The following is an 11817-nucleotide window of genomic DNA, read 5'->3' on the forward strand; positions in this document are numbered from 1 at the left end:
ACCATTGCTAAATCGTCATCTGAAAGGACGACTCCACTTGGAGACTAAAAACATAAATGTCCATCAATAGGAAATCGGTTATGTAAATGACGGCTCATCCATAGAATGGAAATTTGTGCAGCCACGTGAGGTGTCTCCACGTGGACTGACGGGCAGTGAGTCCCAGGAGACAGCGTCAAGAAAGGAAAGGAGAGGGGAACACGTGTGCGCCCAGAATGCCGCCCTCGTGTCAATTCACGCGCACACGTGAGCCGCTCGGTGAAGGGCCGGCGTCACGGCTGTGCGCCCACGTCCTGCAGTGGCTTTGACTGGGCAACACGGTCACGGCTGCAGGGGGCGGGGCGCTGTTCTACAATCCAGGGACTCCCCCCCACCCCGCCCCCCGCCCCCCGCACCTGACCACGGGCCTCTGCCCCGGCCCAGATGCCTGCCCCGTGGCCCCAGAACTGTCACCATCACCGAGGTGAGATGCGTCTTTTCAGCTGGGTCAGCTGGACCCTGGAGCCCAGCCCGAGAACTGGAGGAACCAGCACTGTCCCCACCTCTGCCCTAAGGGAAAACAAGTTCCATTATCCCTGGGAAGGGCTGGGCAGGCTGCCCTGGGGGCTGAGGCAGCTGCAGAGTCCCTAGGGCGGAGAGGGCGTTGGCGTCGCCTGGGCTGGTCCTTCCTCAGGTGAGCTCTCCATCCCCAGTTCATATCCGGCAGGTATCATCACCGGACGACGTGCTTCTGTCCTCTCTAACCACCTTGTTTGTTGCATCTGACCCCCCTGAAGGTCGGGTCCAGGAGGGCAGGGACTTTTCCATCTACTTTCACTGCTGCGCCCCCAGCTCCCGAAGTAGTAACTGTGTGTTTCCGTGGCCGTGCCGCCAGCACCCGGAGGGGCTGGGCTGGCCCCCTGACTCAGGCCAAGGCTCTCTGCAGGCTGCCCTCTCCTGGGCCAGGACTCGCATCATCACAGCTCAGACCCACAGGGGGGCCCAGAACCTCTAGCATCCCCCAAGGGTTTGGACTAAGGTCTCTGAGGGATGCTTCTGCAGGACACGAAAATACCCACCTTCCAGCAGAATCATTCTGGGGCAGCAGAGGGGGCCCAGGCTCGGTGGGGGTGGGTGGGTTTGACCTTGGACGTGGCACCGTGGACGCCCACAGGTAGCAAGGCGAGCTCCCTCCCTCCCTCCTCCCCTCCAAGTGCACGCTGCCCACTACCCATCAGGCAGCTGCTTCAAAGGCGTCTGTGTGGCCTGCGTGGGGCAAAAGCAGGCCAGTCCTGGCTTCCCTGGGGCTCCGTGTTCAGAGAGAACAGCCGGGCAAGCAGCAGTTACAGGGGTGCTTCCCGAAGAGCAGGACCCACCTCAGACGTGACCGTTCCCAGCCGGGCCCGGCCAGGCTGAGATCAATAGCCATTAGAGCTTTCAAGACATTACCCGCAAAAAGCAATCCTGGTCTGATCTGCCTCTGGAAATCTAGCCCTGGCCCCAGAGCTGCAATGGCAGAGTGGCTGTGCCCTGCTTTGGACAGGGGCAGCCCTGTGTCCAGCGGGTGTGTCACCCGCTCGGCGCGACCCAGGCAGGCAGCCGGACCGCTCCGAGCCTCAGTCTTCACGTCTGTGAAGTGGGATGAGTGGAGGCCTATTGTGCAGGCTGCCTCGGGCTGCACGGGACCGGCCTGGAAAACTGCACAAGGGCTGGCCTCGCCGTGGGAGCGCGCCACGTGTGGGAGGTGGCCACCAGCCGCGAGCTGTGGACCGTGGCACCGGTTGTGATAAGTGGCGTGAGGACAAAATACCCAAAACGGGGTGGAGGGGACATGGGTGGGCAGGCGGGGGCCTCTCCAGAGGTTGCACGTGAACGTGGGCCTGAGTGATTCGAGGACGCCGTGTAGGGTGAAGTGTGGACGTTAGCCATCCTCCCTGCTCCGGCGGAGACACACATCCCTGATGACATGGGGGCAGCGGGTGCGGCCAGGACTTGGAGGGCGCCTCTCTGTGGGGCTGGGGTCCCTCCTGCCTGGGATCTCTCCTCATGTCGAGTTATAGCGGCCTTGGGAGGGGCCCCTGGGTGGGGCAGGGCCACCAGACGCATGGAGGGAGCCCAGAGCCTCCTGCTGGACGTGAGGGTCCCGGTGGCGCAGGGCAGGCTTGGGCCGGGGGACTCGTGGGAGGAGAGGTAGGCCGTGGCGAGCGCGGTGGCCCCTGACCTGGGCTGGAGGGTGCGGACCTGGCGCCCACAGGGGGGTCTGTGACCGGAGGGCCGAGCACAGCCGAGGAAGGGGCTGGGAAGCGTTCGTCCTCCTAAGGTCCTCGGGGGTGGGGGGGGGAAGGACACAGAGGGACTCGGACGGTCACCAATGCCGTCCAGCGGGAGAGGACAGCGCAATAAGCCGGCTGTCCCCGCAGGCGAGCAGGGCTGGGTCCCTGGATGAGGGGCCCCTCGAAGACTCCCCTTGCTGGGGCTCCTGCCTTGGCCACCTGGCTTCTCAGGGACCCCGACCTCTAGCGCCTCCTCTTTGCCATCCTGCCCGCCCCCCCCGCCCCCATCTCAGGAAAAATCAGCCCTCTTTAACAGCCATCACTAATTACAGAGACTACAGGGTCACCCCCCGTGCTGGGGCCTCTGCCTTTTGCAAATCTGTTCCTGTGGACGGGGGTCTGGGGAATTCACGTGAGTGAACCGCGGGACACGGAAAAATGGAAAGAGACATTAACCTCATTAAGTCCACGGGCATGGCGACCTTGCTGAAGAGCCTTCCACCGGGAATTCCTGAACTGAGGTCTGTTTACTGAAAGCCACCAAAGCACGAGACGTGGGATCCGGAAGGAATGCGGAAAGTCTCTTTGAAACGGCGACATGTGTCTCGACACCGGAGAAACCGGCCTAAGTTCCTAAAGCGGGAGCGCGGAGGGCAGCAGCTCGAAAATTCACAGCATCGCGTCAGGGCAAAAACAAAAATTATTTTTGCTCGAGCACCATCAGCAAACCAAGGCCCAAAGAAGCAGCCCCCGACTCTCTCGGGCCCGTGTTTCGAGCCAGACCTTCAGACAGCACGCAGCCTCCCTAGTGCCATTCTCGGGGGGGGAAACTTGACACTGCTGGATCTTAGCGGGGAGCCTGACCGGGTACCAGCTGCAGCCCGGGTCTCCCCGGACGGGACGGCAGCAGGCACGGGGGGGCAGGCAGGCTCACGCGGCAGAACGCCCACCCTCCTTCCTCCCGTGCCTGCCTAGGGCTGGCTTTTTTTTTTTTTTTTTTGAGGTTTTCCGCTTTGAAAACACATAGAGGGTCTAATTTCTGATCAGCCAAACGCATCCCCAAGAGCTGTCCCTGTCATTTCTGTTCCCGGGATGCTTGTTCCCCGGCAGCATTCCCCCCGCAAGAAGGCAGCTGCCACTTGCCTCCTGGAGCTGAAGGGGTGAAGGGACCACTCACCTGCCTCGCTGGCGTCTGCTGGTTAAAAGGGACACAGTCTAGTTTATTAGGGTTCACAAGGCGTTTAAGGAGCTGGTGCAGCAGCTCTTTCATTAGGGAGTGTCACTGCAGAACGTCAGAAGCAATTGGTGAGTAAGTCCCACAAGGGTCGGGTTTGGAGGCAGCGAGTCCATTAGTCCTATTAGGGCGTCTGCATCTCCGCGAAAGAGGCTGAATTATTCACGAGCGTGCCTCTTCCCCTAAAAGCCTGGGAAGCGCGGTTCCGCGGTACAGCCTGGCAAGGCAGCCTCCTGCGTGCTGGCTGGGAGGGGGCACCGGCCGGGGTCCTGCCGTCCCCTCGGGCGCACACCCCCTGCCTCGAGACCTGACCCTGGGAACCGCAGGTGCAGAGGCGCAGGCTGTGCTTGCCGGTATTTGAGGACGGGACCCAGGCTTGCGGCTGCCGTCCCACCTCGTTCTCAACTGTCTGCAAGCAGGGGAGCCCGGGGCCCCACGGCACGTGACCGCCGCCCACGGTGAAGGGGTTGAGGTCTGGCAAGACTCACCCTCAGCACACGCAGACGGATGCCCCACCTCCCTTCCACCGGGACGTGCCCCAGATTGTACGTCTTATACTGCCAGGACCTATAAATGGCCGGAAGGTTCCTGCAGTTTGCCATTTGGACACCACACTGCTCCTCTCTCCAGGTGGGGGCACGGAGACCCTTCCTCAGAGTCCTGACCTGAGGTTTGCAAAACGCTTTGAGGCTGAGCCCTGGGGTGATGTTATGCTGAGCCCCCATTCCGGGTTCATGACCGCAGGGGCCCTTCGTGTCATACTAGGATCCCCCCAAAGTCTCGGCATGACACTCTCCTCTAGCTGAGAAACTGTGCCGGTGCCTGTGGGATTCTGGATGGAGGCCGAGCTGATCACCCCGTGACAAACCTGCTAACGAGGACGCCTACGAGGGGTGGGGGTGGGGGGGATCACTTCACCAGGTCCGGAGTAGAAAGAAATGGGAGGCCGGGAGAGGACACGGAACCGGAGGTCACTGGTAGTGGGTGAGGATCCGGAAAGGCCTTCGTGATGGACTTGGGATGGTTTTTCTTTTCTTTTCAAAAATATTTATTTATTTTGGCTGCACCCCGCACCTTGCGGGGTCTTTAGTCCCCTGACCAGGGATCGAACCTACGCCTCCTGAAGTGGAAGCACAGAGCCCTAACCACTGGACCACCGGGGAATTCCCTGGGATGGTTTTTCTTAAAGGCTGAAACCCACTGTCGGGTTCCACGTCACGTGTCACCCACTGGCTGGAAGTGGCCGTAGTGGCCTCATTGCTGGGTGGCAGTCTTCAGCCTGACATGCTTGGAACGAGGCTCATCTCCTTCCCCCGGGGCACCGTTCCCCTCTCATCACGTTGTCCCTCTCAGTGCCTGCACCTCAGACACCAAGCCCCATGGACGTGGCTCCTGGTACCCTTCACGCTCTCTTCCTGTGGCTCCTGTGGTTCAGCCCTGCTCCATCTCTCCTGGCTCCTCATCCAGCCTCTCCATCTCCCATCTCACTTCCTGCTACCCGGCTTCCTTCCTGCAGCAGAGCCCTGCTCCCTGCCCTGCTCTAACACCTTCGATGGCTCCCCAGTGCCCACGGAATGCAGTCCAGGCTCCTCTGCCTGGCATTCCTAGCCCTCCCTCCTCAGACCCCCAGCTGCCTCTATAGTCTGGCCTCTGTGTACTCTCCATCCTGTCCTGTCCCTGAGGGCCCAGATGGTGTGACCGCTACTTCCTGTTCTCAGGGCGCCTCTCCAAGCTGTGCTCGGGCTGTCGCATCTACTGGAATGTTCTTCCTGGTGTCTGTTGAATTCTGTCCAGTCTTCAAGGTCCAGCCCAAAGGCTCTATGAAGCCTTCCCCGACTCTCAGCTGGCTGTGACCCCTCCCTCCTCGGAACGCCACCAACTCTCTGGACTCTCCCATGACCCGCTTTTTTTTTTAAAATTTGTTTTATTTTTGGCTGCGTTGGGTCTCCGTTGCTGTGTGCGGGCTTTCTCTAGTTTCGGAGACCGGGGGCTACTCTTCGTTGCGGTGCGCGGGCTTCTCATTGCGGTGGCTTCTCTTGTTGCAGAGCATGGGCTCTAGGCGTGCGGGCTTCAGTAGTTGTGGCACGTGGGCTCAGTAGTTGTGGCTCGTGGGCTCTAGAGCGCAGGCTCAGTAGTTGTGGCGCACGGGCTTCGCTGCTCCGCGGCATGTGGGATCTTCCTGGAGCAGGGCTTGAACCCGTGTCCCCTGCACTGGCAGGCGGATTCTTAACCACTGCGCCACCAGGGAAGCCCCCCATGACCCACTTTGCCTCCTAGATACTGTTAGAATGATTTGGGTTCGGAGGAGATTGCACTACCGTGGCCTATCCTTTCCCCCCCTCTCTGCGTCACGTGACCATGATTCCTCCCATGGGTCGGCGGGGAGTATATTTTCCCCTTGACGTTGGGCTTGGTCATGAGCATGCTTTGGCCAAAAGAATGAGCAGAAGTGACTGTACCAATTCTAACCGTCGGCCTTCAGAGACAGTTGTGTTTCTGCTGTTGTCTCTGGCACTTGTGCCATGAGAAGAGGCCTGGGATGGCCCCTGGTTAGGAAGGACGGAGAGATGGTGGACGCCGGCGTGCAGCCTGCAGCTCAGACACCAACCCAGCTAAGCCCAGCCTAGACGAACTGACTCCAGTCAACCCACAGACATATGAGCAAGGAATCAATGCTTATTGCTGCTGCCCCTGCAACTTGGGGTAGTTTGTTATGCGGCCTCCTGTGTAAAAGCTGACAGGTACAGGGTCTTCCCTCCCTTACCCGTCTGTGAGCTGCTCGAGGGCAGGGCCCCGGACACCTGTGCCCTGTTGGAGGAGGGGGTGCCACCCTGCTGGCTGACTTAAAGAACCATCCAACAGCCGTGTCAGTGCCTGGGTGACGAGGACCCCCCCACTGGGAGTGGCACCCAGTTTGCTGAACACAGACCCCCTTAGAGGTCATCACCAGAGGCCTCACAAAAGATGCCGGATGTCTGTGGGAAGTAACCACGCTGGAGCCCCAAAGTGCAGGGCAGCCAGAACCTGTGGCATTGAACGTGGAGCTGAGAGGCTGGGGGTGGGTGGTCTTCAGGTCTGGAGGTTCAGTTCTCCAGCAGGGCCTGTCCACGGGGCAAGAAGACCTCATGGGGACTGGACACGCAGCCAGAGGGGTCACAGAGGGTAGACCACAGGGTGGATCCACGGGGTCCGGGGGGCCAGCAAGGGGCGTGGAGCACCCTTTCACTTCAACGCGACTTACTTGGCACCTCTTACGGGACCAGCCCTTTCAGCCGGCTAGCCTGTCTCGGGGATTTTTCTGCCTGCGTGTCTCAGCTCACTCCTTTCCTTCCAGGGGTGAGGTAGGCCCAGGACCTCTGAGGATGCGGCTCAAGTGCATGTTTGGTTTCAAGGATTCAGTGTGAATCCTTGTGGACGGATGGCACACCTTCATTCTGGCATATTATGTCATACGTACATACACACACACATACATACACACACACATATATATATATACACACATACATACGTATATGATGATAAACACTTCATTCAGTAAGAGCATCTGCAAGCTCCGACCTAACTGTTTCAAGCAAGACCTTATCTAGCAAAAATTCCAGTAGAATCAAAGATTCGCTCATCCCTTTAGAGCTCTCGGTAAGGGGTGAGACCTCATGGGAGGCACTGAAGCAACGGCAAAATTAGCCTAAGGACCCAGGCCCACGGTCGTGTTCGGAGGTGCCAAGGCTGTGGGAAGGAAAAAGCCACGTGGGAATCCAGCGCCGACCCCAGCACCCACTGCCCGAGCCAGGTCCCTGGTGCATCGGCGATAACGGCCCCACAGCTCTGTCACCGCTGCGGGTGTACACGCCGGGGACCCGGCTCTGGACGGAGAGACCTCCCAGGCCGGGAGGCCAAGACGCACAACAGACACCAGGGCCCTGCCCCCACGAGCCGTTCCAAGTGTCCAGCACCAGAGCTGGCGGAGCTGCCCTGAGGGTTCCGTAAGCCTGGCGTGTCCTCGATGGAGGAAAACGTCCAAGGAAATTCCCAGGGTTAGAGATTTTTCAAGAGCACGCATGTCTGTGGTGCACGCCCCTCCCCTACAGGTTAGGAGGAGGCTGCACAGAGGGAGGAAGGGACCTGCCTGGGGGGCTTTAGCTGATGGACGTGCCTCGGGCTGGACCTCTGGACGCCGTGTCCCTCTGGTGACAGACGCTCCCCCAGTGGACACATTGTGCTGATTTCCAACAGGAAATGCATCAGAGAGACGCCAGCGCATCCGTCCCGACCCTGGCCTGGGTCCTATCGCAGCCGCACACCCCAGAGAGCTCCATAGGCTACAGATCAGCTCAAGTTCAAGGAAACGCGGAGAACACTGGGCCGGGTGCATCGTTTTTCACTCTGATCACCTAAGGAGCACAAAGCTGGCATGACAGGAAAGCGCTCGATCCGCTGTCTGAGGGGTGCGGTTTGAAAGGCGATCTGGAGAGAGCTCAGCTCAAATCAGAGCAAATTCTAGACGACGAGCCCACACAACGAGCCCGGCACGTCTTTCATCACCATGCCCGTGTCGTGGCACCGAGAAGAGGACCAGAGCCTGGATCTCACGGGGGAGTTTTCACGCCCGAGAAATCACCAGCACACCCGGCCTGGACGGCACGGCTCTCCCACCCGCTGCCCTGCTTGCCGGTTGTAGGGAAAACGGAGGGCTCGTTACCTGTAAAACTGGAGCTGTCTTTTGGGGCTCCCATACCGAGTACTGCGGACAGCAATGGAGGAGAGAGAAGGAAACAGGGAGAGAAGAGAGAGAAGCCACAGTTGGCATCGAGCACGCACAGGGAGGTGCCAGCCCGGGAAGCATCGCTGACGCCCGGAAGCCCCGGCCCCGCCCCGCCCTCTCGGGGCTGTCGGAGGATGTGCCCGGGTACCAAGCCTCGGTGGCAGCGCCACCCAGTGGCACAGGGAGGTGGAGGCCCGTTTGTTTGGAGGCGGGGCTCCTCTGTGCCTGGCCTCGGTTTGGGTTTCTCTTTTTTCTGGCCACCCCGCACGGCACGTGGCATCTTAGCTCCCCCGCCAGGGATTGAACCCGCACCCCCTGCGGTGGAAGGGCGGAGTCTTAGCCACTGGACCGCCAGGGAAGTCCCCCTGTTTGGGTTTTCATGAAACACGCTTTTTCAGACTGACGGTTGCAAACCTTCAAACCCAGCAAGGCCCGTCACCCAACACGCTGGGAAGTCTGCACGTGACCATGGGGTTCTTTTTAGCACCCGGATGCAGGAGGGACGCCCCCATTCCCTGTGGTTTCCCTGGACGCTCGCTGTGGCTCAGGCCCTCACAGTTATCTGAAGGTCCAGTGGCTCAAGGACTGGCGGGCCCCAGGGTTCCACTTGCGCCCCAGGCCTCGTGACAAGGATGCCAGAGGCTCCCACCCCGCGCCTTGCCCATATGCCCTCCCTGTGGTTCAGCCTGGGCTATTTTCCAAACAGAAAGACCCAGGGCTGGATCTGGAAGTGGGCTCCACAAAGAGGTCAAGGGGGCCCGGTGAGCACGCGGCTGCCTCTACCCTCCGCGGGCTCCGCTCAGGCCTGTAAAAGGCTTGGAGCCTTGCTCAGGGTGTCAGGGGAGCTGGCGGGACCACAGGGGCTACAGGACCTGCGGTGTGTGTGGGACGAGAGAGACGGAAACCAGGAAGGGCCTCTGCTACCTCCCACGGAATATTTCAGGAGAGTCAGGGACAAGGCAGGAGTCTAATCCTGGCTCCATCCCACCTGGAAAACCTTGGTGTTTTTCTTTCCCATTTTGGTCTTAAAAGCTTCCTTTCCTTGGAGAAAATGCTGCCTTGCGTGCACCTGATAGCCCTGTGGGCTCACTCGGCCCCTCCCTCTGGGTCAAGGGGAGGAGACTGGCCTGCGGACCTCCTCAGAGGCAGCACTGACCCTGGGAGGGCCTGGTGGGGTGGCACGGGGGCGTCACCTGTAGATCATGCCAGGGGAGCCGGTCTGCCGCAGGGAGAGCCGAGCCGGGGACCCCGTGGTCGATTCCGGATACATGGAGCCGGCCTCACTTGTCCCGACCCACTCCCTTCTTCAAGGAGGGAAGATCCTGGAGGGAGAGCAAAGAAGGAGGGGAGGCGGTTAAAAAAAGACCCATCAGTGTGGCCAGGGTGCTCTGTGATCCCGAAGGCCTGGTTCCTTGGGCATCTATCTGCACGTCCCTCATCAGACAGACAGACAGGCCCACGGGGGCTCGGATGAGGATGATGGTCGGGTCCGTGACTGTGAAGGATTTCTACTCCTTCTTTCCAAGCCCCCACTCCGCCCCTCCCTGACTGCTTTTCTGAGGTTCTGGGAGCACTTTCTCGTTGCCCAAACTATGCAGAAATGGTGGTTGCAGAGGGAATCTGTGGACTTGGGAATCTGGGCTGTCTTCCCCAGGCCAGGAAGTGGTACCGTGGTCACCCAGGGTCATCCTGGATGCCTCGCCTCCCTGACCCCTGACTCCTGCCCTGAGGCACCCCCGGGCAAGTGAGGGACACGGATGGGAAACCAGGACCACAGAGGGGAGGGTGCACAGAGCGCCAGGCCTTGTGCGCTAGGAGCAGAGCCGTCCCCGAGGCCAGTCCAGATGCTGGTCCAGAGGCCCCGGGGAAGGCAGGGTGCATGATGTCCTCACACAGGCTAACGGGATGGGGAACAGGCAGCCAAGGGCAGGCCGGGATGCACGTGCCCTTTACTGGGGGTGCGGCCCACCCCCACCCCTCGCTCTCCTCTCTGGCTTTCCCTGGGCCCAGCTGCTGTGCGGTGACACCTCAACCCCCAGGTCGGGCACTTAGGGATGTTTAATGTCCAGAATTCCGAATCACGGACTTAATCTGCCTGAGTCCCCAGGTGACGCCCGTGTTGCTTGTCCAGGGAACACACTCTGAGGACCCTTGGCCTTAAGCCGAGCTCCTGGACTAGAAGTCGGCAAACTACTGCCAGCAGGCCAAAATTTTCTGTAAATAAGGTTTTATTGGAGGTTTTACCTCCATGCCCATTTGTTTATGAATTGCCCGTCTGTGCTACTATGATGGGGTGGGTCGTTGCAATGGAGACCGTCTGGCCTGCAAAGCCTAAAATATTTACTACCTGTCCCTTTAAAGGAAAAGTCTGCCGACCCCTGTTCTAGGCCATTCTCTCCCCCACTCTCCAAGATGACACGGCCCAGCACCTCTCTCCTGAAATCACAAACACTTCCTTTCCCGTGTTACCCACAGCTCTCGACTTGATGCTTCCTATTTCACTAGCATCAGACCCATCCCCCAGCATCAGCACAAGGAACATTCTGCTTCCCTCCCGTTGCTACCCGGGTGACCTGGCCACGCCCACGGCACTCACACCCTCTGCCTCGCCCCCATTCAAGGGCATCCTGCAACAGGACTCTCGCCCACCAGTCCTTCCTTCTTTATGGAGCAGAGCCATCTGCACACAATCAATTACTACTTCTTCTATCTTGGGACTTCCCTGGTGGTCCAGTGGTTAAGACTCCGCACTTCCACTGCAGGGGCACAGGCACAGGTTCGATCCCTGGTCAGGGAACTAAGATCCTGCATGCCACGCGGTGCGGCCAAAACCCCCCCAAAAAGCGACTTCTCCAGATGGAAGGAAAGATGGTGGAGTAGAAGGACGTGTGCTCACTCCCTCTTGCGAGAGCACCGGAATCACAACTAACTGCTGAACAATCATTGACAGCAAGACACTGGAACTCACCAAAAATGTACCCCACATCCAGAGACAAAGGAGAAGCCACAATAAGATGGTAGGAGGGGTGCAATCACGATAAAATCAAATCTTATAACCACTGGGTGGGTGACTCACAGACTGGAGAACACTTAGACCACAGAAGTCCACCCACTGGAGTGAAGGTTCTGAGCCACATGTCAGGCTTCCCAGCCTGGGGGTCCGGCAATGGAGGATGAATTCCTAGAGAATCAGACTTTGAAGTCTAGCGGGATTTGATGGTAAGACTTCAACAGGATGGGGGAAACAGAGAGTCCACTCTTGGAGGGCACACACAAAGAGGTGTGCGCATCGGGACCCAGGGGAAGGAGCAGTGACCCCATAGGAGGCTGAAGCAGACCTACCAGCTAGTGTTGGAGGGTCTCCCGCAGAGGCAGGGGGCGGCTGTGGCTCACCGCGGGTACAAGGACACTGGCAGCAGAAGTTCTGGGAAGTACTCCTTGGTGTGAGCCCTCCCGGAGTCCACCATTAGCCCCAACAAAGAGACTGCAGACTCCAGTGCTGGGTCGCCTCAGGCCAAACAAGCAACAGGGAGGGAACTCAGCCCCACCCATTAGCAGACAAGCCG

This window comes from Physeter macrocephalus, chromosome 3 (genome assembly GCF_002837175.3).
Source record: "Physeter macrocephalus isolate SW-GA chromosome 3, ASM283717v5, whole genome shotgun sequence".
Classification (NCBI taxonomy): domain Eukaryota; kingdom Metazoa; phylum Chordata; class Mammalia; order Artiodactyla; family Physeteridae; genus Physeter; species Physeter macrocephalus.